Source organism: Miniopterus schreibersii, assembly GCF_964146895.1.
Source record: "Miniopterus schreibersii genome assembly, chromosome: 2".
NCBI classification, from domain to species: domain Eukaryota; kingdom Metazoa; phylum Chordata; class Mammalia; order Chiroptera; family Miniopteridae; genus Miniopterus; species Miniopterus schreibersii.
In genome coordinates, this window is record NC_138102.1 from 83,029,880 (window position 1) to 83,057,440 (window position 27,561).

Here is a 27,561-nt window from a genome sequence, read left to right on the forward strand (position 1 = left end):
GCATAATCTATGAACACAGACAAATGTGTGGTGAATGCCTGGAAGGTTGTGTGTGCATGGTGGAGGGGGATCAATGGGGGGAAATATGGGGCATTTGTAATACTTTCAACAATAAAGATAAATTTTAAAAAATAGAAAAACAACAACTTTTTCTCCCCAAAATATAGAATAAAAATATTATAAAAATATTATTTTGTTAAAACTCTATGACCTCACCATCTTGACCCTTATCTTGATTATTTGGAGCTAATTCTCAGACTCTTAGCATGTGCATATAGGTTCTATGTAATTATAATCATGGTACATTTACTTCATGTGTTCTATTTCCCATTTAACATATTGTAAACATTTTCTATGCTTCTATCGGGAGCAACTTCATGAAATCCCACCAGATCCCATGCTCAGGAGGGCTGCACATCAGGTTTAATGCTCTGTTGTCAAATCTTGAAGTTCTTAATAATTTTTTAAAGATATGTTTTAATTGATTTCAGAGAGAGGAAGGGAGGTGGAACATCAATGATAAGAGAGAGTCATTGATCTGCTTCCTCCTGCATGCCCCCTTCTGGGGATGGAGCCCATAGCCCCAGGCATGTGCCCTGACTGGGAATCAAATAGCAATCTCCCGGATCATAGTTTGATGCTCACCCCGCTGAGCCATTCCTGCCAGGCAAAGTTCTTAATAATTATTTTTTAAATTTATCTTTATTGTTCAAAGTATTACACGTGTCCCATTCCCCCCCCCCCAATGATCCCTTCCACCTCACTCCCACCCACCCGCAGGCCTTCACCCATTATTGACTATATTCATGGGTTATGCATATATGCATATAACTACTTTGGTTTATCTCTTCCCACCCTCCACCTCCCTTCCCTCTTTCTTCTGAAATATGATCATCTGTTACATGCATCAATGTCTCTGGATCTATTTAGTTCATCAGATTCTTTTGTTCATTAGCTTCTTGTTAAAGAAGACCCTTCAACATTTCCTGTAGTGCTGGTCTGATGACGATGAACTCCTTTAGCTTTTTCTTATCTGTGAAGCTCTTTATCTGACCTTCAGTTCTAAATGATAGCTTTGCTGGGTAGAGCAATCTTAGTTATAGTTCCTTGTTTTTCATAACTTTGAATATTTCTTGCCACTCCTTTCTGGCCTGCAAGGTTTCTGTTGAGAAATCAGCTGACAATCGTATGGGTGCTCCCCTATAGGTAACTAATTGCTTTTCTCTTGCTGCTTTTAAGATACTCTCTTTGTCTTTAACCTTTGGCATTTTAATTATGATGTGTCTTGCTGTGGGCCTCTTTGGGTTCCTCTTGTTTGGGACTCTCTGTGCTTCCTGGACTTGTAAGTCTATTTCTTTCCCCAGGTAGGGAAAGTTTTCTGTCATTATTTTTTCAAATAGGTTTTCAATTCCTTGCTCTCTTTCTTCTTCTTCTGGCACCCCAATAATTCAAATGTTGGGCCTCTTGAAGTTGTCCCTGAGGCTCCTAATACTATCTTCATATTTCTGGATTCTTTTTTCTTTTTGCTCTTCTGGTTGGGTGTTTTTTGTTTCCTCATGCTCCAAATTGCTGATTTGATTCTCAGTGTCCTCTACTCTATTGTGGATTCCCTGTAAATTATTCTTCATTTCAGTTTGTGTAGCCTTCATTTCAAATTGGTACTTTATTATGTCATCGAGGGTCTCAGTTGTTTTCCTAATACTCTTACTAATATGGGTGAGCATCCTTATAAACAAAGTTCTGAACCCTGTATCTGTTAGCTTGCTTGGTTCTATTTCATTTAGTTCCTCTTCTAGAGATTTCTTCTATTCTTTCCTTTGTGACATGTTTCTTTGCCTTCACATTTTGGCTGCTTCCAGGTGTTTGTTTCTATGTATTAGGTAGAGCTGCTATGTCTCCTGGAATTGTAGAGTGGCTTTGTGTAGTAGGTGTCCTATAGGGTCCAATGGCTCAGCCTCCCCAGTCACCTGAGCTGGGCCTTCTAGGTGCTCCCCTGTGTGCACTGTGTGCTCTGACCTGTTGTAGTTGAGCCTTGGTTGCTGTTGGTGTCACTGGAAGGAATTGACACCCAAGCCAATTGGCTGTGATAACCAGCTGCAACTACAGCCAAAGAGTTGCTGTGCTGGAGACACCCCCATGGAGCAGGATTTACTTCACTGGAGCTTTGGTGTTCACTAAGTGCGCCCATTGAGTGTCGCTCGTGGATGAGGTAGGGTTGTAATCCAGTATGGTCGAGTCTGACCACCAGATGCACTGTCTCTGGGACCTCTCTGTAGGTGCAAAGTCAGCCTCTGCCAGTACCTTGCCCAGGGCCACCCAGCATGAGCTCCAGAGCAAACTGTAGTTGGCTGCTACTTGTGCTGGGCTTGGGGTTGTCCAGGAGAGGCCAAGCTATGAACCACTGCAAGCTGCCACTAGTGCCAGACTTAGGGCCACTTATGGAACACACTGCTGCTTGTATGAGAGATTTTAGAAAAGTCCTAAACATAAGGCTTGAGAGGCAAGTTGCATAGAAAAGCCACTGGAAATGGCTTGGATGAGCTTGCAGGTAGGGAGGGGTGGGGTCTCAGGGAATCACCACGGTGGGGCCAAAGGTGTGAGTCAGGTGATGGAGTTCAAATATAGCGCCTTCCTGCCAGCTCTGTGCAAGGAAGGCTCACCAAAGGAGCAATGACCTCTGCCAGCTCTTCTGTCTGAGAGAAAGCTGCACCTCCACCTCTCGTCCTAATTTCAGGCAGGTTAGTACCTCCCCAACTGTCCCAGGTTTCTTTCAAGCTATAGCCCAGGGCTTGAGCTCAGAGTGAGCCTGTGCGCTGGCCCTTTAAGAGGAGCTGTCTGGGGCTCCCACAGCCTCCAAGGACCCTCAATAACAGTTCCCACTGGTTTTCACAGCCCAAAGTTTGGGGACTTCTCTTCCCTGCCCTGGAGCCCTGGGCTGGGGGGCCTGCTGTGGGCTGGGACCCCTCTCTCCTCCGGGAAACCTCCACCACTGAGATGTCCCTCCTGGGTTTAAAAGACGGCACCGGGTGTGGCTCTGCGACAGCGTCTCTGTGATCCAGCCCCAATCCACCCCCGTCTCTGCCCCTCCTACCGGTCTTGATGCTTTTTCAGTTCCCTGGTTGAAGGGCTTCTGTTCAGTCAGATTTCAGGAGGTTCTGAGTGATGGTTGTTCTGTATTTTAGTTGTAGTTTTGATGTGGTTGTGGGAGATGGCGGGTATAGCTGTTACCTACACTGCCATCTTATTTCCCCCTTGCCTTTTTCTTTCTAACCCTTAATAATTTTTAACATGATGCCCAACATTTTATTTGACACTAAGACCTGCAAATTATGTAGCTGGTCTTAGTCTCTCTTTTTATTTTTTATTTGTGACTATACTATTTCATAATTTACCCTATGTTCATTTAAGCTGCAGTGAATATAGATAATCATAAAAAAATATGTTTATAGAGTCTTATGTTAAATTATTTAGAATACTTTCGAGCTGCAGGTTTTATGGATCACAGTGTGTACATTTTTATGTCTCACGTTACCTTATTCTGATATATCTACGTTTCTCCATCCATATTCTTCATAAATAGGTATCACATATCCCACTCTTTTAAACCAACAAGAGGATTAGTCAGCTTTAGTCCTCTCGAAGAGAGCCCTACCTTTGTTGGTTTTTCTCACACAGCCTGGGATAAAGGATGTGTGAAAAGAGATCCCACTGTGCTTGCTCCCTACTGAGAAGGAGGGAATCAATCACAGAGACCTGGGAATGAATCACTCTGGACATGGGCATCTTCCCGTAATGGGGGAATAATACCTACCCTGAAGGACTACTTGTGTGAAGATTAAGAAAAGCATTAGAGACCTGGCTGGGTAGTTCAGTTGGTTAGAGTATCGTCCTGATATGCCAAGGTTGTGGGCTTGATCTCTGGCCAGGGCACATAAAGAATCAACCAATGAATGTATAAATAAGTGAAACAACAAAATACCTTTCTCTCTATCTCTCTCAAAATCAACAACAACAACAAAAAGCATTAGATTAACCAACATATAGTGCCTGGAATGCAAAATAAATAATAGTTCGCAGTTTTTATTAAAATCAACTTCCTTCATTTATTTACTCAGGTACCCAAGAAACCAAAAGTCAAAGAGTTTCAAACCACTTTTATCCCCTTTTTTGGTTATCCCCAAACTTACATAGATACACCTCACAAAAATTACCCTGTCTCCTCTTATTTAGTATTCTTTATAGTTTGTGCTTTGTTATACTTTCTGCTTTTACCCTTTTTCTAAAGCCTCTATATTTCTTTAAAGGATAAGGCTCCTTACTCATAACTTAGAATGTACAAGTGCGTAAATAAAACTTTATGATTATATATCTATATAAAACCTACCCAAAGTAAGGCCAATGATAGTAAAATGGAAAATAAAAAAAGTATCAGAAGAGAGAGAAATCAATATACTGAATCAGTATTAGTATTATTGTAACTGAGCATTAAATTTTGCTTTGAATTTCCCAAGAACAAAGGCAAAAGGGCAAACACATGTGCACATAGAGTCCCCGCTGTTCACGAGAGACAGTGCTTCTTCTAGCAGGCAGTTTACCTAAATAATTTGCCACATGGGTGAGGATACTGCCTACATTACTTATCCCAGTGTCTGATTCACAGGAAGTTATTCAATAAACAAGTTGGATAAATGAACATTGAAATTTATGCTGCTGACATTGAACACCGTAGAAAACAGCAATGACATAATATTTTCCTGTTAATATTTATGGGAGTGCTGAGTCAAGTACTGTGCAAAAAACTTTATGCATGTAGGCTTATTTATTCCACACAAACGCTCAATAGGGTGTTTATATTTGAGGAAGCTGAAGTATGAAGAGAACAGTCTTGTCTCCAGGACCCACAGTGGTAAATGGGAGGTCAGGGCTGGACCACAGGTGGCACATTCTCTTACCCCTTTTATCATATTGCCTCACATTGTGGTGCAGAGCCCCTTCCAAAGAAGGGATTTGTACCTTCATAAAGCCTGTCATGACTCCCTCATACCTTGTACATCCTGAGGAACACCTGGAATACTCATTTAAAAATGAATGTATTCATTTTTACACCTGCTGGTGGGAATATCAACTGGTAAAGCCTTTCTGGAGGGCAATTTGGCAACTCTTGTGTAAAATGCTTTAAAAATGTCCATCCTCTTTGGTCCAGTATTCACGTCAAAAAATATAGCATATAGAAATTATCCTAAATGCATATGAAGATTATAACTACAACTGTATATAACTGAAATGTGCAAGAGTAGGGAAGGTGATTTTAAAAATACATTACAATACAAAAGAGATGGTATAATATGCCTCCATTGAAAATTGTCTTTTAAAAGGACACATATACATAGAAAAATGTTCACAGTGTTTTGTTATGTGGGGGGAAAATGCAGTCCTAAAAAAGTATATTGTAACTCTAATTTTGCAGAGGATACATTTTTGATGGAATATTAAACCAATACAATTACTTTAAATGGATAGAGTAATTAGACAATATATATTAAGGTTTAAATCCTATGATCCAACAATTCCATTCCATATCACCTGCCTGAGGAAACTAGTCACATGAACAAAAAAAAAGCAAACTGGAAATCATCTTACTACTCATCAAGAAAGGAAGAGTTAAACTGAGAGATTATTAGGTGAAAAAAGCAAGCTGCAAGATGGAAAACATAATTTATGATCTTTGGAAGATTCAATACAATATTTTGCTATGTTTGTATGAATATGCATTATTAAAAAGATCTAGATTTACTCCAGAAGGAGACATGTATGATAATGGCTACTTATTCTGAAATGAGAAATGGGGGATGTGTTGGTCATAAAGGAAGGTTTATTTTAGTTGTGGTACTTGAATTATTTCTAAGAAAAATGCAATTATATGATCCTTGTGTAATAAAAAATAAACTAACATTTTGAGAATTAAAGAAAGAAATATATTAAAATATTGAGTGGTTGTCTTTGTATTTGATTTTTTTCTTTGATTATATTAACTTTAATGTCATTAAATTAAGAATTGTAGCTCTAGTTCTAAAATTCTGTATTTGATAACCTTTGCATATGTTAAGTGTCCAGTAAAGAATTTTTGGTTGAACATTTCTGTCTAAAATACGACTTCCCCAATGCCATTTCTATCTTCTTACACTGCTTAATTTTCTTCAAAACATTTATTTTACTTGGCAAATATGTTTATTTGTAAAAAGTTATCACCCCACTGGAATGGAAGCTCCACATGACAGAGCTGCTGCTGTTGGTTTCCTGCAGCATGTGGTATGAGGCCTTACACATAGAAGACAGCAGTAAATAAACAAATCATTGTTGATTGCACACACATTTCTAGGAAATAACCTGGAATAAGTTAAATACCCTAAAATACCAATTTTAGGGACTTTAGGTAAGTCCCTAAAATACCAATAGTTTCACTGACTAATATAATTATGGTTGATTTTTATAGATTTTAAGTAAACTATTTTTTCAAATTTTTCCTTTTAAATGTGGGAGCTGGGAGGCTCATTTGAGACAACCCCTAGCTGTATAAATTCTGTTTTGTTTTGTGGCCTCAGGGAACTTAGTAGGGTTATTGACAATAGTATTCCTTTTTTAGTGAGTTGATGATCTTGTAAAATGGTGTGCTTTTGTTTTTTTTAAGTGATTAGGGTGGCTTCATGCATTACCTTAAAAGTTGATTATAATTTTGCCCACACTGCATCATGTGGCAGAATTGGGTACATTGTAATTAAGGTGAACTAAGTCTGCAATTCTTCATTGTATTATTGTTATATTGTGAAGCAAGGACAAAAGGACCACGACTTTGGCTTTGTACAGAAAGCTACTTACAAGGAAACTGTAGTGATGGTCTTTGTCTATCTGCCTATGAGAGTATGGCTCAGAAGGCTCAGTTATTCTGGAACATCACAGTACTAGAAAACTGCAGGAAACATTAAGTCAGAGCCGAGCTCTAGGGACTGACTTCTCAAGGAACCAATGGCAAGTGTAACTGTAGGGGAGGGGAAAAATCCTTTTTCCTCTACCTTCCTAGGTTCTGCAGATGGGTGGAAATTAAACTGACAAAAAAAGATTAACAAGTGAAAAGCATACAAATTTTAATAATGTGTGGATACACACCAAATAATGAGTAGTATCTCAAAGGGGTGGTTAGCACTTGGGGCTTATATGGAATCTTAACAAAGAACCCTAAGTTTGTAGAGATGTGACAAGACAAAGGAAAGGGGATTTAGGCTTTTAGGGTGGCAAGCCGTGGGAAGGTAAATATATGGGGAAAATAATGGGAGCTGGGGTTGTTTTAGCAAGGTTTCCTATGTAGATTCCTTTGCACTGGTAAGAGTGCAGAGTCCTCGCTGGTAATTAAGAGGATGACAAAAAGCTTTTTTGTGTCTACTGTGAAACACTCAATTGTTTTCAGCTCAAAATAATCCATGTGGCAAAGTGGCATGTTTTAGGGTGGCATATTCTGGTCCCCTATATAGAGTGAGGCATGAGAACAAAATTGGCCTGAAGAAGAAGTGAGCTCTTTCCCAAGACCCTTCTGTTCAGCTAACATTGGCCATCCACCTTCTACATGCCCCGCATGGGCTAGAAGCTGTGGGGAATTTAAAGGAAATCTGCAACATGGCTGGTGCCTTTACTGTGCCAGCCCAGTCATATTAAGGAGCCACAATGTTTATGAGGTCATGTTCTGTTAGTTGTTACCTGATGCCTTTCATATTTCAAGAACTTCAGGGTTTATGCGTCCTTCCTAGGACACGTCATGAGATCATTTTTTCTGCTACTATTAAATGTAACTGGGGATTTCCTGAAAGTCTTGCAATGAGGTTTTAAGGGCAAGTGTTTTATTCCCAACTCTAAAACTATACTTCTTAAATTGAGAGAGTTCCCTAAATCAGGAAAAATAACATACAAAACTAATAATAACCTCTATAATTTGAACACCTATTATGTGCCAAGCACTGTGTACTCCCATATTGGAAGGTAACAGGCCATTTTATAGATGAAGAAACTGAAGGTCAGTAAGCATAGGCAACTTGCCTAGACATTTACTGGTTTATAAAGGTTGAATTCATGTCTGCCTTATTAAACTGCCAAAAGCAGTTATTGAGATTAAGAGAGTACTGACATTACACACAAGTGACTTAACAGAATCTGTGACAAAGATATTAAAGCTAAGACTCCAGAACTATGAGTGGATGCTCAGATTGAACTGACATCTCTCAGGCTGAACAACTGTATTTCTGAACTGATAAAAATCTAACACTCATACAACTTTATGGAAGAAGACCGTGAAGGTCATGTGGTCTCTGGGCCACAACGGAATAGAAGTAGGGCTGGAAAGGAAGACTGGGTCATAATGAGAGCAACAGCTGGGAGTCATCTAAGAGAAGAAGCCAGAGGGTTGGTGGTGCTAGCTCTTTAAAAGCCCTAAATAAGTGGCAAAGACTTATCCTTCTGGCTAAGTCTGGGCAAGGGTGGCACTAGATAATACTTTCTTACACCATTTTCTAGGGTCAGCTTCAGGTAATATAAAAATTTGTTGACCTCTAAGCTGTGTACATCAACAGTTAATCTTTGACCAGAAAATGGAAGATTCGTGATTCACTAATTATCCAGAAGCCATTGGCTTCTTAACACTTTTAGAACAAAGTCTAAATCTTTTGATAACAACATTAATATATCATAAATAGTACCAGAAATTTAACTGAATTCATATGGTTTATTGAGTGTGCTAATGAATCTGGACAATGGCAAGGATCAAGGGCTTATGGTGCACATGAAACCACCTCCAAAATGGGTGTAAAGCCACATATAAACATGTGCAAATTATTATGACAGTAAAAAGGCATATTATGTGCAATATTCTTGAAGGAATTGAAATTTTAAACTCTACATTACTAGGCTATTTCTGCATAACCTATATTTTAATTTTCTGTAGTGGGAGTAGGTAGGTAAAAAGATATAACCTTTCTGAAAACAATTTATATGAACCTAAAAGCTGAACAATAGGGAATTGGTGGAATAAGTTATTATGTAACTGTAAGAAAGGTTATCATGTAGGTATTAAAAAGTATGTTCTCAAAGAATGAAAGAGGAAATATCTCAGTATAATGCTAATTAGGAAAATCAATACAAAACAAATATATATATGTATAAAATTATATATATTATGTTTATAAAAAGACAAGGAGCAGTTATAGTTATTTCAGATGGTAGGATTATAGGTTTCATTTCTTGTATTTTCTAAAATAAGCACATGTTGCCTTTCTAATTAATATAAAATGATAATTGCCTTAAGAAAAAAAATCTAAGTTTTGTCATTTAATTGGAAAACATTACCAAATGAGTGACAGTACAAGACCATGGGGCTCCATATAACTGGTTGCACCATGTGGATGTAAATGGAAGGCTATACCCATGACCCATCTTCTTGTCTATACGTAGGGCCACAAAGAAGCAGAAAGTGGTTTGAAGGATGTATTTAAGAGACAGCAAAGAAGCAGTTGTAGTCATCCAGGCCTAGGGTAAAGAAAGCTTGCCTCTGGATGGTAGCAAAACTGACACAGAGAAATGAGAAGTTAGAGGGCATGGAGCAGGAATCATGAGAGGAGACCACACCACAGAGTGGACTACACCTAGAAGGTCTCTGGCCCAGTTAGCAGAGCTCCACATTCATCTGCAATAGTTTCTTTGTCACTCAAATATGTCTTCTTGCTACCAGAGCTGACTGTGACTCAGCACTGTGTCACATTCCGAAGGCTCTTAAACCTAGCTACAAAAGTCCAGAGGAGAAACAAGAATTTTTTTATTGAAGGTTTTCTTTTGCTGACGATACTGAAGACAGAATTACACTGCACAACCCACAGCATGACTTCTGAAAAATTCACTTTGTAAATCTGTTTCCCCAAATTTTCACTCATCATGGAAACACTTCAGCTCTTCTCTCTCCTCCCCCTGACCCTTTCCAATCTCCTCAATGTCTCTCAGCTGCATAGGTTCCACTCTCCTCAGGGTTTCTTGCTCCTGGAGATTTTTCTAGCTTGGTCTACTCTCCTAAACAGCATGATCTAATTCTTCCCTGGGCTTCTGCTACTTGCATCTCAACACCCCTAAACTCATCAAAACAAAATGACCTTCTTACGGACCAACTTTTCTAGGAAGGTGGGAGAAATTATAAGTTCTTATAATTGAGAACTTTTGCCACTATAGGGCTCTGGTAGTTCAAAGTTATGAGTGGATACTATGCTACGTGAACAAGAAACTAAAGATTACTTTTTCAGTCCCTGGGACCTAGCTGAGTGCCAGTCCTCAATTAATTTGATGATAACTTAATGGTGCTGTTAGAATTAAGGTGGCTTCTGGAAGAGACAGGCTCACTTCCATAGGTGCATGCCACCAAGGGCCCACACAACACCATTATGAGAATCATACAAAATGGCTCCACAAAACACTATTTCTTTCTGATAAAAACTTATTATATAGCAATTTTGTTAGAACAAGGCACTGTCCTACTAACTCTTGGTGAGTTATATGTATATCTGAATCTGTGAGTCAAGAATGGGAAGGAAACAGCATTAGATTTGGTGTCTGGTAGGGCCATACCACGGAGAGACAGGTGACTGCTTCTCAAGTGAATGATGACACCTGGGGCCTGCTTTCATCTTCCCCAGAAAACATCAGTTTAGCTTTTTCAGTTCTAGAGTTTGCTGAGCTGAATTAGGTATTTTTCTCAGAAGTAAAGCAACTGGGAGCTTCAGTGTTCTGGTAGTTCTAGATAAGCCTCAATTCTAGGTTTCTATTCATGAGGTAGGCAGCTCTACAGACTCTCATGAGGAATATAAGCATGCAAGGGGAATGGGGGAAGGCTGTTTACAAAAATAGGCTCTCTTGGTATTTCACACCCCCATTTGTAGGAAATAAGAAAATAGAGTTCTATTTGATTTATTGTTACACTATTTTTTATTATGAAATTGGAAATATCAATGGCAACTTAGAACACTTTATAACTGCAAAGCATTTCACAGTTTACAAAGCATTTTGAGTGAATGCCTTTTTTAAACTTTTGGAACCTCATACTCAAGTCCAAATACACTTTGTAATGCAAACAATGTTACTGTCTTTTAACAGTGAGTGTGTAGCTGTTTTTGAATTTAGTTTTGGTAAATTATAGGATTTCCAGACTGGACATTGCCTGGTTACAACTCTTTATTTTCCATGAGGTAAATGAGACCCATAAGTGACTTGTCTAAGGTTACATAGAGCCAGTCTTTTGTTAGTCCTGCAAAAATTAACCTTTGCAATATGAAGATAATAGAAAATGCACTTAGTTATTTTATAGCATCAGCCTGAGCAACCATACTGCATTTTGCAGCATTGTTGAAATGCAAGGTTGAGGGTAGTTCTATCTCTTTAAGAGTAGGAGGGGCTGCTGACTGCGGCATCGGCGTCGCATCCAGGCAGCCTGGACCCAAAGCCCTGCGGTGCAGCCACACTGGGCCTGCTGATGTCGCGGAGGAAAACAAAAGGGTGCTGACAGCTATCAGTAAGTATTTGAGAATCTAGCTAGATAACAAAGGAGAAGGGAAAATGAAGAAGCTTATAGAAATAAGCGGGCTCCACAGTTTGATTGGTCATTTGGTCCTGTGTGAGTTGGGCTGGAACCAGGTCGGTCAGTCACTGCAGTTGTTTGTGGAGACCTTTGACCACTTTCCTAAGATCCTCACCTTTGTTAAAGGATAGAGAATCTTCTTTAACATATTGTGAAGCTGTGAGTAATGGGTCCTTTGCAAAATTTGCAGTTCGGGCAGGCAGGCTGCGGGTTTGTGGGTGAGGCGCCAGCCAAAGTGTTACTAGAGATCCACAGGGGTCAAGGTGCTCAGGCAGCCCAGCTTTGTCATTTTAATTTCCACTCTGCGTTGCCCTGTTTTCTCACTGTGGGTCAGTCTACTACAGTAATACGGACTGTGGGGTCAAGAGTCCTGTGGAATAAGAAAGTGGATTCTCAAAGTAGCTTATATTTTAATTTATAGTAATTGTTCTTACTTTAAACCGCATGCCCTTAAATGATTCCATATGTTATATTTATCTTATGTAATAATATTTGAAAATCCTGCTTTTAGCTAAAAGTATTTTACTTATTTAATTTTATTCTAAGTGATTAGTCTATTATTAGAAAGAGTATTCTAGTGTTTAAAATGAAAATCTCCTGCGTTTTTTTCCCCTTAAAACAAAGTTGACATGTCAGTGAAGAATGCTAGATTTGTTTCTAACACGTCGATTGGCTTTAATTTTATCCTTTCTATGGAACGAAAGCCTGATCTGTTTAAAGGTGGAAAGCAGGTTAATTCCTTGTGGTTCCCCAGCACAGCTGCCTGGAAGTTATATTGAAGGGGAGTTCTTTATTTCTCTACCAATGCAGATAAAAGTAATTAACAATTAATCCCATCTTATTTGTCACATGAAAAGTAAATTATGAAAAGTAAATTTTCTACATTATTTTGTTAAGCTACCCATTTGATAACCAGATACATACTAGGTTAATGCATGGTTATTATGTCCCAATGGTTTTACTTATGACTAACCAGCTTTCTAATCTTGCCTGGAAGTCTTACTTCATGCCATGGGCCAATGACATCCAATTCCTTTTCCTTTTTCCTCTGTGGCTTCTCCTTTTATCCTTTCTTTACCCTTCTTGGCTTTTGGGCTGGCCAATTTCCTCCTTTTCTCTCTAGGTCAAAGCTCCTTCAGTCTCCCTTTCAAATAAACCCTAGCTAAATATTCCAGATTCCCATATTTTCTTTGTACCTAACTTGGTTTGTAAGATCTCTTCCATGATTAATATAGTGTTTTCTATTCTTCATCTAATAGGAAGAAAAGCCCAAGTAGAGCTTTTAAAGATGAGGGTTAGCTTACATCAGAAGCATCTTGTGTATTATTACCTTATGCTGGATCTTCTCTCAGAAGCCTTAGGTTCCAACCTCAGCTCTGCCATATCCTAACTCTTCAGGCACTGAAAATTCACTTAACTCCTATAAGCCTCCATTCCTTCCTATGTCAGATATGATAGCAGTCATTGTTCACACAATTGTCATGTGGTTGGAATGAGGTGATGCATGTTAAGGCCAAGTACCTAGCACGTACTTGGCACAATGAGGCCCATTTAGCAAGTGTTTTGTCATTTTCCCATTTAGTCACTCATCTTCCTATCCACCCATCATAGGGAAGCAGGCTAATGTGGTTTCCTCATACCACTTCCCTAAAGGAGTGAATTTTGATTTTAATTTTATTTTTAATTTTTTTAAAAAAATATATCTTTATTGATTTCAGAGAGAGGAGGGGAGAGGGAGAGAGAGAGATAGAAACATCAATGATGAGAGAGTCACTGATCGAGCCTGCAACCGGGGCATGTGCCCTGACCAGGAATTGAACCCTGATCGCCTGGATCCTAGGTTGACGCTCTACCGGTGAGCCATGCCCGGCCGGGCTGAATTTTGAAATGATCTTTTAACCAAATAATTAGCTCTGACCAAGTACAAAAAATATATTCAATACTTCTAAAGATCTCTTACCTATAAAAGTAATGCTGCTATTTCCTTATTGCCATAGCAGCCTTCTCTCAAAGGAGGGAAGGCCAACTCCCCTTGTAGAGCTCCTATGAAATCCTTTATGATGACAGCAGTGGGATGATGCTATTGACCATCTGGCTGTAAGTTTATGAGGATGGCTAAATGTGATTGATACAAAGGTGCCAAATTGGAAGTCAGAACCATTCCCATTGGTATTGTGATTTTGGACAACTTGGGTGGTAATTTGCTCTTTGTATTGCCAATCCTGTTGTTATTGGAGAAATGCATGGATGGTCTTTCTCCGTTGCTAGTGGGAGTGGGGTTCTTGAGAAGCCACTGGAACAAGCATTTCCAGAGGCCCCCACAGGAAGATGAGATGTGGTAGAAATCTTTATTTGCGTGGAATTACATCCCTGTGTTTGCGATGTCCCATGTCTGTTATTCCAGTCCTGGAAGAGGTGCAGCTAGGGATTCAGCAGAGCTAGAAGCAAAGCCAGCATCCAAAGTTTCCATTCCATGGTGGAGTGGAGCAGGGTCTGGTATAGCTTTAGGCTACTTGCAGTATATTGGTCCATTGTGGGTGGGGTCCAAATTGCCTTCAGCAAATCCAGGAGCATGAGAGCCACACAAGCTAGGAGTCAGGTGCAAGTAAGCAAGAGTAAAACTAAGAGAGGTAACTCCTTTGTTTAGGAGCTTATGTATTTTAAATCTTCCTGTGTGTGCAGTGACCATACCTACTCTGGCCAGTGAGCTTGTTCCCAGGTGTGACTGACAGACAAGTACCTTCCCTATGTCACCCAAACTTTACTGGGCATGTGTCTATTTTCCACCCTGTCCAATCCCTTCCCCCATCAATCTATGGGGAATGGACCTGAGTGAAACCAACAACAGTGGGTCCAGGCTGCCTGTCACCACTTGAGCCAATTAAGCAGAGACAGAGTTGCATTGTATCTGAACATTTATTCCAATATTGCCAGCAATATGGGGGAGCAGTAATGGTCATCCATGAAAATCTGTTCTGCAGGCCCCCTTCTCCCCCCATAAGCCAGCTGCTTATATTGGATAGAAGGACAAAGATTACATGGGAAAGTAGGAATTACAGGCAGGGGAAGTAGCCAAGGTGGGCTGGGGTCACACAGGGCAGGTGCCTCCGGGATTCCATTGTTTCAGGAACAAGGTTCTTAATCTTTTCACGATGATAGGCAGTTCTCAAGAAAAGGAGAATGGACCGCATTCCAAGGGTAATTCCCATATCCCAGGGCATATAACTCCCAGCCAGTTTAGAAAGTGTTTTTACTAATTAGAACAGAATAATCAGTTAACAGAACATGATTAATATTTCTTATAACTATAGCTAACAATCATGGTCAACAGAGCATGATCAACATCTCTGCCCCTGACATGAGGAGGCTTAAACTGCAGCTTCCTGGCAAAGCTGCACAAATGACATGCCTATAAAATTTGGCCTCCCCTCTGCTCCTTTTCAGTTAATTAATAACCAAGTTCATTACTAGGGTACCACTGTTACTAATTTAGTTTCTGTTTTATATGCCTTTCTCTTTTCTCCTTGCTACCTTCTCTTTCCTTAAACTCTACATATATCAAACTATGTCAGATTTAAAAGTCTAGGATGGAACTGTAAAGCCTAAGAGGGAATGTCATGAAGCTGGAGGAAACCCTGGATTGGGAATCCAAGGGAGTGGCTTAGGTTTGCCTTCGCTTTTCTTTGTGCTAATTGAAAAGTCATTTAACCTCATGCCTAGGGAAAGAGGTATGGAGTAGAAATCTTTAAATTTCCTTCCAATCCTGGGTACACAATTCATATACTTCTCTTTGAGCTATACTTACATTATAACAATTATTTGATCAAAAAATATACTTTCACATATGTTGTCTATTTTCTTTATCACAATAGCTGTTTGAAGCTGGCAACCCCATTTAGCAGATTATAAAATTTAAGACTGAGAGACAGTAGAACCCTAATTATTTATTTGTAAAAAGAGGGGGTTGAGTAGATGATATCTGAGTCTGCTTTTCTTGCTGAACATTGGTGAGTCCTCCGCTTACAAGCTCTGAGCTCTGCTCCCCACACCAGTGTCCCCTCTCATGCTCTTGGTTTTGTAAGGAGAAATCTGTTCTACTTACAAGCAATTTTATATCCAGACAAACATTGGTTTTAAATATTTTGTTCTAGATTAGACCATGAGTCTGTTGTCTAGTCCAGAAAATATATGCTTGGCAGCTCACATAACCTTTTCACACATTCTGAAACTACATTTTAAAATAAGCCAAGGCCACTCTAATATCATTATGGATGATCATTTAAACATCATAGACCTCATTTCATTAAAGTACTAAGTGCTAGGGTATGTATTTGAATTTCTAAGTATCTGAAATTTGTGCACAGTTTTACCTAGTGGTATACATTTAGCCTTTCTCCTTGTTTTTAATGCAATGATACATTTAACCATTTAGGGGAGAAAAAAAAGTCCTAATAGGATTATCAGATAAAATACAGGAAATACTACGTAAAACATACATTTACCAAAAAAGTTATTTGTTATTTATTTGAAATTAAAACTTCACTAGGTATATTTTTATTTGTTAAATCTGACAACTCTATATAAATAGAACCTTAATTAATGAATTAAATAATAGTTTTTTAGCTTAAGGATATTAATTTGTTGGACTTTTAAGCTTAAAACATGAATTGCATCCAATCTTTATCAGTTTTCCATGATATGCCAAATACCTCACTATTTTTATTTATTGATGTTTTTGTTTATTATATTTAAAGCTAAGTCACTATACTAAGAAATTCTAATCCTGAAAAACATAGTAAGTCCAACTTACCTTCACATGTCCCGGAGGCCCTGCTACTTAATGGGGGAAAAAAAATACCCAAGATTTTAAATATATCCTTTTGGAATCAGATAAACTTGGTTTTGAAAACTGGCTCTGTATTCTCTATCATACTAGCTTTGATGCTTCATCCCTTGGAACCTCAGTTTCCTCCTTCTTAAATGGGACTGATAATGTGTTAACAATTTCCATGTCAGAGATCAGAGGAGAGGTAAGCAAAACCTCTGGGTATGGTTTCGCAAATAAAGAAATGTTGTTTTTTTAAGTGAGTGAAAGAATATTCTTTTTCCTTTCAAAAGGCCATAAGATAATATTAGTCTGATAATATCAAATGAGATATAATTTAATCATATAATCTATTTTAATGTACTATTTTTAAAAAGATGTATTGGGATATAATTGACATATCATACAATTTTCCCCCATAGTATATTATTTTTACATAAAATTTTATCTTTGGCCCTGACCAGTGTAGCTTAGTTGGTTGGAACATTGTCCCAGGTACTAAAAGGTTGCAGGTTCGATTCCTGGTCAGGGCACATACCTAGGTTGTAGGTAAGACAACTGATCGATGTTCTCTCTCACATTGATGTTTCTCTCTCTCTCTGAAAGATCAATGAGCATATCCTTGGGTGTGGGAATGCAGAGTGCTGCAGCCACTATGGAAAACAGTATGGAGGTTCCTCAATAAATTAAATATGGAACTGCCATTTGACCCAGTGATCCCACTTGTAGGAATATATCCTAAGAAACTTGAAACACAAATCAGAAAGAACTTATGCACCCCTATGTTCATAGCAGCACAGTTTACAATAGCTAAGATCTGGAAGCAGCCCAAGTGCCCATCAGTAGATGAGTGGATAGAAAAGCTGTGGTACATTTATACCATGGAATACTTTACAGCTGTAAAAAAGAAGGATCTCTTACCCTTTGGGACAGCATGGATGGATGTGGAGAATATTACGCTAAGCAAAATAAGCCAGTCAGAGAAAGACAAGTATCTCATGATCTCACTCTTATGTGGAATCTAAAGAACAAAATAAATTGACAAACAAGATAGGACCACAGACATGGAAGCATGAAACAGACTGACAGATCTCAGAGGGAAGGCAGGAAGAGGGCTGGAAGGGATTAACCAAAGAATTTATAAGCATATATGCACAGCCCATGGACATAGACAATAGACAGGTGGAGACCTAGGGTGGAGTGGGAGATGGGTAAGGGGGGTAAAGGGGGGATAGGGAACATCTGTAAAACTCTCAACAATAAAATAAATTTTAAAAGTAAAAAAAAAAGATTTTAAATTAAAAAGAAAACAACAACAAATTTTATCTTTGAAGGTAAACCTAAGACTGAGAAGTTTCTTTTCCAGTCCTAGCTGCCTCCAAGCCCCTGCCTCCCACAATTAGCTCTGCTGGTTTACAGACTGCAAGCTGAGGCTAGATCAAGTCAATTCAATATATGCTATAAAAGTATATGTGTATTTTTATTACCTGGAAATTGGTCAAAGTGACTAAATTACTCACTATTTATTGAATACTTTCTACATCCATGGCCCTAGATATGACCAAGTAACAGAGTCAAAGATGAATAAGACATCCTTGAGGAAGTTTAGTAGACCAGGAATATCTGAATAACATAAAAGCCATTTGGAACACTGAGGGAATAAGTTATACATTTTAAAAAATTTTATCTTTGTTGTTGAAAATATTACAGATGTCCCTTTTTTTCCCCCACTGACCCCCTCTACCCCACTCCTGCTCCTCCCCAGGTTTTCACTGCACTGTCGTCTGTGTCCAATGGGCTATGCATATATGCATATAAGTTCTTTGGTTAATCTCTTCCTGCCCCCCCCCCCCATATATGTCTGTCTGTTGCATGCTTCAATGTCTCTGGGTCTATTTCATTTGTCAGTTTATTTTTTAAATTAAATTTTAAATACAACATTTTTTCCCTTATACATTTTACACAGAAATATTTAATTACACACACACACCCCTTTAGCTTCACCTTGGTGCTTTCTAAAGTGCATTTATGTACACATGCAGTTACAGGTATGTATATTTGAAGTCAAATAGTGACTTCAGTGACCATGACCTTTTCTACAACAGATAGTGCCAATTCAGTTCTGTCATTGACATCCATAATTCTTGCTGCCTCTTACCTTTTTGCCTATTGATTTATAGGGTGAATTAATCTAACTTCTCCATTTTGCAAAGATGCTGTTTAAAGTCCTTGCTGACTCATGTTTTTCTGGAGGGCAAGACGATTATTCTGAGGGTGATTCCAGTGAAGGCTTTCTGTGGGCCAGAAGTATGTCTGTATTTGGCTTCTTGTTTTTGTAATGTTAGGGACATTCAAGGGTAAATTTTCACTACTTCACAGAGGATTTAGCAATATATGAACTTGTTAGGTCAAACATGATAAAAAGTAACACTGGTTTTTAATTCCCACATTCAGATGAATATGTATCCCATTCTCAGGAGATTGATAACGGCAGTTCTGGCTGTAATCTTTGTTATAAATGGGCTAAAGGCTTGTTCTAGGGAAATTAAAGCTATTGTGACAAATAAAGCTGCAAAGGGTGTGCCTATGAACACTGTGGCACTAAGAATAGTGAAAGCGCAAGCGGTCATACAAGATGTCCTTGCTTCCTCCAGAACGTGGGCTCCTTCCTCCCCTGTCCCACGAGGAGGCGGTTTTCTAGTTCTACGTCTATGCAGAAAGGATGTAGTTCTGAAATTTGACGGACACCCTTAAACAAAAAGCAAGGACATCATATAGAGATTAGACATTTATTTAACTTATGAAGTGATCACCCTGATAAGTCTAGTACCCATATGACACCATACATAGTTATTATAATATTATTGACTATATTCCCTATGCTATACCTTCCATCCTTGTGACATGACACCAAGGACATCTTGAAGAGGATCAAGTACTAGGGATAGATCATGATTATATTTTTATCTCATCCCTGCACGAAACATCTTTCTTTTCATTCTCTTGGGTGACAGCTAAGTGCCTGTGTACTAGTTCCTGGGGAGTTTGCTGTGTCCCCCTTCTCCCTGGTGGGGTCCATTTTCTTCCCCTTAGAAACTCCTTCTTCTTCCCACACTCTTCTCCCTGCTGGCCTCTACCAGTGGATGGCCTTGGGTTACGGGAACATCACCAGTTACTTATATAGTGGTTATGATGTAAGCCTGTTTCAAGTAGGGTAATGCAAAGAAATGTTCACTTCACTGAGTAAGTGAAGCTGGCATGTTTTGTTCCTAGTCCTTAAATGAGATTATATATAGTGCCAAATTCGACTATGGGAAAAGTCCAGGTTGCCAAAATAGAATATTTTCACTGAGAAAGCAAAGAGGTCACTGAATGGACATACTGTGCTTCTATTAGCCATGGGCAGCTGCTTCAGGTTTCCAAGCCAAATGAATGGAGTTCATAGCTGGTGAGAATGGCTGTCCAAGCCCCATTCCCTAACGGCAATTACAGAGCATCCATTGTTTCGGTCCACGATGCATATGAGGAAGACATGAGTTCATGGGTGGAGACTATCATGAACACATTTCATGTCACTGCATGTGTTCAAGAATATTACATGAGTAAAAAGAGTGCCTCCAGTATTTGCAAAAAGTGTCTGTAGTTTACTAAGTCCTTTTAGACATGGTTCAAGTTGGTCTTTATGAAGATCTGCAGGTTAGCCCTGTTTCATAGATGAGGAACATTGGCCACGGAGAGCTTACGTGATTCTCAAGTTGTGGTCTCCACAATGCCAAACTACCCTCAAAATGATAGGGTGGGGGGAGAGCTTTCTATCCCCTTGGCGAAGACATGGAAGAGAAAGAAGCAATATGTAAATGCCTAAACTGTGGGAACTCATAGCAGGGAAACAAGGTCGGAGGTGGGAGTCAGAGGACCTGTGCTTAAGTCCCAGTGTGGGATGTTGCCTGACTTTTCTGGATACCAATTTTCTTATCTGTAAAATGGAATTAACAATTTCCTACCAAGTCACCAGGCTGTAATGATATCTAGGAAATCACTTTAGCAAATTAAAAATACCATGTCTCTACAAAATCTTACTGTACTGCATTTTAATTTTACCGTCAGTAACATATCAATTGTATATAAAATTTAGGATATACCAATGATTTTGGTTATGTTAATGTACTACATAAATACAAAATTATCATGAAATCAGGGAAAAAAATGCCAGATTAATTACATCATGATTAATTTAATGTCTTATTCAGGAGCTGTCTTACATTTATTAGTAATGGATAGTTTGAATGCTCGCATTTCTTATTTTTAAATTGTGATCTTATTTGATCACATTAGGTCGATAAAGAAGGCTACTAGCTTTTATCTTTCATGCAGTGTCATTTTTAAGGATTTATAAAAGTACCCATGTGATACATTGAAGCACTCAAAAATGGGCACAGTAAACAGTCATAGGGATGTAAAGTACAGCATAGTCAATATTATAACTATGTATGGGATTAGGTGGGTGCTAGACTTAGGGTGGTCACTTTATAAGTTATATAAATGTCTAATTTCTCTGTTGTACACGTGGAACTAATATAATAGTATATCAGTTGAAAAATTAAAAAAAAATTTTTAAGTAAACTCCCCCCAAATGGATGCATTATCAGATGAAGATTATATACAAGGGAAACATTAAACATATAAGTATAAAAATCCTATATAATGTTAATCATATAATCAGTAAGAAATAAAAATCATTTCTATGGTTTAAAATAAAGAAAATGAAATAGAACTAAATAGATATTTAATTATAAGCAGAGGTAATCTTTGCATATTTAGAATGTTTATGGCACACCAAGAAATATTTCTTGGGGGGAGGTGTGTAAGAAATCACAAATTGGGAATAAAATAAGACATTTTAATATTTTTTTTGCCTACATTTTTTATCTTGAATTAGCACACAGTAATTATGAGAATAAATAAAGTAATGTATGGTAAATGCTTTGTGAATGTTAATGTGTTTTACATATTTCAATACTATTATATGAAAAATGGTCTGGTTTATTAAAATGAGGGGTCTAGAGCCAGTGTTGGAGCTGTGCCACTTTCTTGGTATGACCTTGCAATGGCATAATGCCTCAAGAGGCCTGCAATGGGATGCACACTCTGTCTCCCTCTACACAGTGACTGAAGAGGTGGAGTTCACAAAGACTGACATCTTTGTGGCATCCCGTAGACTGACCCTGGGAACTTTTGTCACCTCTTACCCTTCTCTATGCCCTTATAGCGTGAGCATGTCCTTTAACCTCTTTGAGCTTCAGTCTCTTAACCTGTAAAATAAGGAAACTGTCTGGTCTACCTCTTTTATAAAGTTGTCTTGAGAATCACATGAGGCAATGTATGTAATTATAAAGGATGACATGAATATAAGGTACTATTATTTAAATACCATATGCAGAATTTCATATTGATTAAAAACGGTTTACCAGTACCATTTGAATCTTTGGAAGATTAAGGAATACTTTGGAATGTTTGGGGAATAAGTTTTCATGGAATGTTTCACAAGGTATAAGACACATGCCCTGATAACAGTGAGAGGGTGATTGATATTTAGCAAAGAAGTAGGTGCTACTCAGGTAGGCATGAAAATTAATGAGACTATGCAGTGAATATGTCAGTCTCTTCTCTCCCTGTTTCTTCTCCATTTCCCTTCTCTTCTCTTCTATCTTCCTGTTACGTAGACTCTATTATTCCATCTGTATGTAATTCTTAACTAATGGCTATTATAATAAATGAAAGATAGTAAAGACATTTTTATAGATAACATAATTTTAATAATAGGCTTTATTTAACTCAATATATCCAAAATGTGATAATTTCAACATGTAATCAGTTTAAAGCTTATAACTGAGGCATTTTACATTCTTTTTTTTTTTTTTCAAAATCTTCAAAATCTGGCATGGTTTTATACTTACAGAACACATTCCAAGTACTCATGGGACTACCTGGAGAAAGACACTATTTCAAATAGAGATGTTTGAAACATGTTTTTAACTTTATCCTATGTACAAGACACAATTTATTGTACAAATTTAATTTTTATTATTTTTAAATGAAAATATTATGCATACAAAAGAATATATATAAATTAGAGTCTTTTGTCCATTTTTCTTTTAGTTGTTTTTATTTTTATTTTCAAGAGTTCTCTATATTCTGGGCACATAACCTTTGTCAATGATCTGTGTAGCAAATATCTTATTCTCATTTATCTTGCTTGCCTTAGATGAACAGAAGTTCTTAATTTTATTGTAGTTTGAATGTGACCATCTTTTATGTTTAGTGCTTTCTATTTGTTGCTTAAGAAATTCTTCTCTACCTTAAGGTCATAAAGATATTGTGTTATATATCTTTCTGAAAACTTTAAGGTTTTATTTTCTTACTCTGCCCTTAATCATCTGGAGTTGATATTTGTGCACAGTGTGAAGTACAGATACATTTTTGTTTCTGTGTGTATAACCACTTGTAATATTTTTTTGTATGACATGGTTTTCCTCATTGAACTCTACAAATACATCTGTCATATTTCCAATTATTGGAAACTTAATTGTGTTTCCAATTAAATTTCCAATAATGCATGGACCTGTTTCTAAGCTTTTTTTTATCTGTTTGAGTGTTCCTGTGCGAATGCCACGCTAATGTAGTTATGATCACATTGTATTAATTAAGGTTTGTAAGTAAAGTTAGTTTTTTCCCTTACACTTTTGAAAGAGTGTCTTTCTGTATTCATGTCACTCTGTTCTTTAAAAAATAATAACATTTAGAATCAGCTTGTCAAGTTTTATTTTTTAAATGAGCTTTTTTATTTACTTGGTTGTTGGGATCTTGATTGGAATTTCTCCAGATTAAAAGATCAAGTTGAGGAGAGTTGACTTTTCAAAGATATTGAGCTTTCCTGAGCATCATGTACATATTTCCATTTTTGATGTCTTTTGTTAAAGTTTCTAGGTTTCCTAAAACTTTATAAAAGTTCTTTTGTTATAATTATTCCAAGTAACTTATTTTTTCTTACTATATAAATGGCTATCATTTTTTCTCATAAATAGTTTTTAACATTAATTACATATTGAAATAATATTATAAATATACTGGGTTTAAAATATTAAAGCTAGTTTTATCTGGGACTTTTTACTTTTTAAAAAATCTATTAATAAAATTACATAGGTTTCAAGGGTGCAATTCTATAATACATCATCTGTATACTACATTATTTAGAAATACTTATTTTTAAAAAACATGCTGGTATGTAGAAATACCATAGAACTTACATCAGTAATCTTGGTAAACTCTATTATTAATTCTGTTAATTTGTCTGAATTTTTAAAATATTTCAGTTGTTAATAGTGACAGTTTTGTTTCACCTTCCCTCCCCTACTCCTTGTTCCTCTCTTCCTTTTTCTGTCTTGTATTGCCTAGCACCTCCAGTAAAAAGTTAAATAGAAATAGAGACAGAAATGTACTGTATCCCTATCATGTTAAACATGAGGTTTGCCTTTAGTTTGCCCTTAAAGGGAATTCCCATCTACTTCTTGTTTACTAAAATATTTTATTTTCTTTCCTTTTGTGCCATTAATAGACATTAAATTTTATCTCTGATAAATCCAATCAATTTGGTTAACAGGTATTATCTTTTTTTATAAATTGCTGGATTCTTCAACTTGCTAATATGTATTTATGTTTATGAGTGAGATTAGCCAATCTGGTTTAGATAATCTGGTTTGGAAATATTATCATGAATTTATTTGGGGGTATTTTCTGTTTTTATATTCTCTGATAGAATTTGTAGGATAGAGTTATCAGTTTTATAGAATATTTGGTATAACTCATCAGTAAACCTCCTAGCCTAATGTTTAATCTGTGGGAGATTTTAAATATCAGTGATTGAATATGTTTATTAGCACTGACATTCCTTGAATTAGTTTTGTTATTTCACATTTTTTTCAGGAACTTATCAATTTTTAAAATTTTCAAATCCATTACCTTCAAGTTCTTATTCTCTTACCCTTGTAATTTTTGATGCATTCTATTTTTCATTTCTGACATTAATTTCTTTGTGTGACTTCTTTGCTTTTACCTTGAATCAGTCTTGCCATAAGTTTGCCAATTTTATTTGTTCTTTTAAAGATTAACTTTTGTTTTTGTTGATATTTTCCATTGTATCTTTGTTTTCTATTTCATCAATTCTGCTATCATCTTTATTTTTGTATAGTCTTTGAGTTTACCTTATTACCTTTTTTAATTTTAATTTTAAAAAAAAAATATCTTTATTCATTTCAGAGAAAGGAAGGGAGAGGGAGAGAGAGAGATAGAAACATCAATGGTAAGAGAGTCATTGATTGAGCCCACAACCTGGGCATGTGCCCTGACCGGGAATCGAACCACGATATCCTGGATCCTAGGTCGATGCTCAACTGCTGAGCTACGCCCAGCTTGGCACCTCTTTTAAAAAAAATAAATTCTTGAAATGGATGCTTAATTTTCAGCCTTTCCTCTTTTTGAATGAAATGATTAAATGCTTTAAATGTTCCCATACATTTACTAATCCCCACCTGAAAAAAATTTTTTCAATTACTGTTGATATTCAATATTATATTAGTTGCAGGTGTACAGCATAGTTACTAATACCCATTTTTAATGAAGAAGACTTAGTATTTTTTGTGGACATTTGTAGCCAAGCAGAATTTAGTTAGTAAGATACCTTTTGTATTCATTTTAGTATTTATTTTTAGACTTACCATCTATCTGTAGCACACAGTACTGGGTTTCCATTCATGATGAGGATGGAAAGTTGCCTTTTATAATATATTTATTTAAGTAGAGAGTCATTTTAAGAAAAAAATATTAAGTAAAAAATTAAGCAGGTGATACACAAGTAGGCCAAAGGTCCCCAGAGTGGTTATGTTGTGCCTCAGAGATGATAAAAATCATAGAGGTGATCATTAGTGACTAGTTTGGGAAACTGATGTTCTGGACAGCACACTGTCTTCTCTCATCCACAGGCGTGATCTCATTGACATCTACAGTTGTTCAGTCACAGTGGGTAATTTCTGAACAATCAGAAAATAAGATAGGTCTGGGGAGATGAACATGTACAACATTCCAGTGTCTAAAAAAGAAATAATAATTTTTGGAATTCTAGATTGTGAGTTAGATGTTAATTGTAGAAGTGATATAAAATGAAAGATTGGATTATTAGAAAGAAAGAGTTCAAGAGCTGTTAGACAAGGACATGGCAATGTGCTCATCAAGCACAGGTATGAGGGGAATTTGACAAAATTACTAGACTGGCAGCTCAGGGGAGGTCAGTAGAAAAAGTGCATCTTGGCTTTAGTAATTCATTGGGAAAGTCATCAAAAAATTATAGAAATAAATGTGCTTGTTAATCGTACATTCATAAAGGCTAAGAGCTATTTAGGAAAAACTATCCAAAGATCATTTTTGTAATGAATGTATCATTGCTCATCTGGAAGATAGTTATAATAATTTGCCACAGGGTTCTATTTTGTTCAGCAGTTTTATCAAACATGCCAGGTGACATAAAGCTAATTAACATTTTAGAATATATATTTTAAAAGATACTATCTTTTACAGAATCAAGGATGAAAACTCATTCAGTGAGGCTGATGAGCAGGAACAAGCAATGTTCCACCTTAGATCAGTACTTCTGTTTCCCCCTAACATTTCCACAGAGACAGAACATCATGAACAAGTAATTCTAGATTTCCCTTGGAGTCTCATATTTTACCATAAACACTCACACAAAACCTGCATCTGTTCTACAATACATTCAGATTTTAAGGTTATATTTTAAATGACATTTTAGTTGACAAAAACTTTTTTATTTAGGAGATATATTTGTATTAATTCCTATCCTCAGAACTGTAGATGAGTTAAAAAGTATATACTTGTCTAGAATTACAAAATCACAGAATTCAGAACACTTATTTCAATCCCCTTGCTTTACAGATGAAGAAAGGGATCCTAATCTTATACATTATACAAAACCTCTCTTAATCTAAACATATAAATTGAAGAGTCCAATTTTTAAAATCCATTATCATATTAAAGGCTTCCATCCTCTTGCTAATATGATTCTTTAATTTTAACTCTTAATTTTAATGTTAAATCTATACTTTCTTTAATTCTTGATACATGGCAATCAAAATTTCATGATATATATTTTATATGAAGTAACAAAAAGATTTTAGATTGATTTGTTTCAATGAGTCTCATTCATGATACCTCATAATATTTTTATTATAGCAAGTTACTGGATAAGGATTCTCAGGGAAGAGTCTTCAGTGAGTTTTGAGTTATTTTCCTGGGTTTTGTTGAACATCCAAGAAGCTATAGTGTTATAAGTACAGCTTATATTTAATCTTTACATTCATTTTGTCCATAATGAAACATTTATAAGAAGTCAGGAGCTGGTTTTCCAGTTTCCAGCCCATCACTTCCTAGTTGATTGAACTTAAAAACAGTTACTTACCTTCCAAGTTTATTTAACACATTAGCAATTCTACTTCTCTCATTCTGTCTCCTTCAAAACTGTTAAATATGATAATGTCTAAGAGAGCACTTTGAAAATTATGGAGTATTTATAATTATGATATTTGTATGAATGGGTAGAAAATTCAATCTCATGTGCCCCTCCGGTTTATCGTTGTTGAAAAACTTTGTCAGCTTTTTTCTAGTTTATTTCTTAAAATGTTAGACTGTTGCAGGCAAGACACAGTGCTTACTGAGAATATTACTAGAAAATGAAGACTTTCTGATAGACACATTTTTTCATCTTTTTTTTCTCTTGCTTTCAAATATGAGTTACATTATGTGTAAAGTTGTAGGTTTGGATTTAAGGGTGTTATTCCTGAAAAAAAGCCCCACGTGTGAAAAACATATTTCCAGTTGGAAAAAGCCAGTGAGAAGAAATGCATAGGGAGTGAGAAGATGAAACTAAATTAAGTAATATGTTTTTTATTTATAGAGACCACTGTGTCTAGTTCCACATGTGTGCTTACTGGTGTGAGGCGAGGGATAAATG

At 36.8% G+C, this 27,561-nt stretch overlaps 1 protein-coding gene across 2 annotated transcripts in view; it reads left to right on the forward strand.

The window, feature by feature from the left end:
* The first annotated feature begins 11,459 nt into the window (after positions 1–11,459).
* The window catches only part of SACS (sacsin molecular chaperone), an 82,423-nt gene continuing 66,321 nt past the window's right edge, over positions 11,460–27,561 (forward strand). For both annotated transcript variants that reach the window (XM_081129373.1, XM_081129374.1), the window contains exon 1: positions 11,460–11,590. The gene's annotated coding sequence lies outside the window, so the exon portion shown is untranslated. The remainder of the gene's footprint in view (positions 11,591–27,561) is intronic.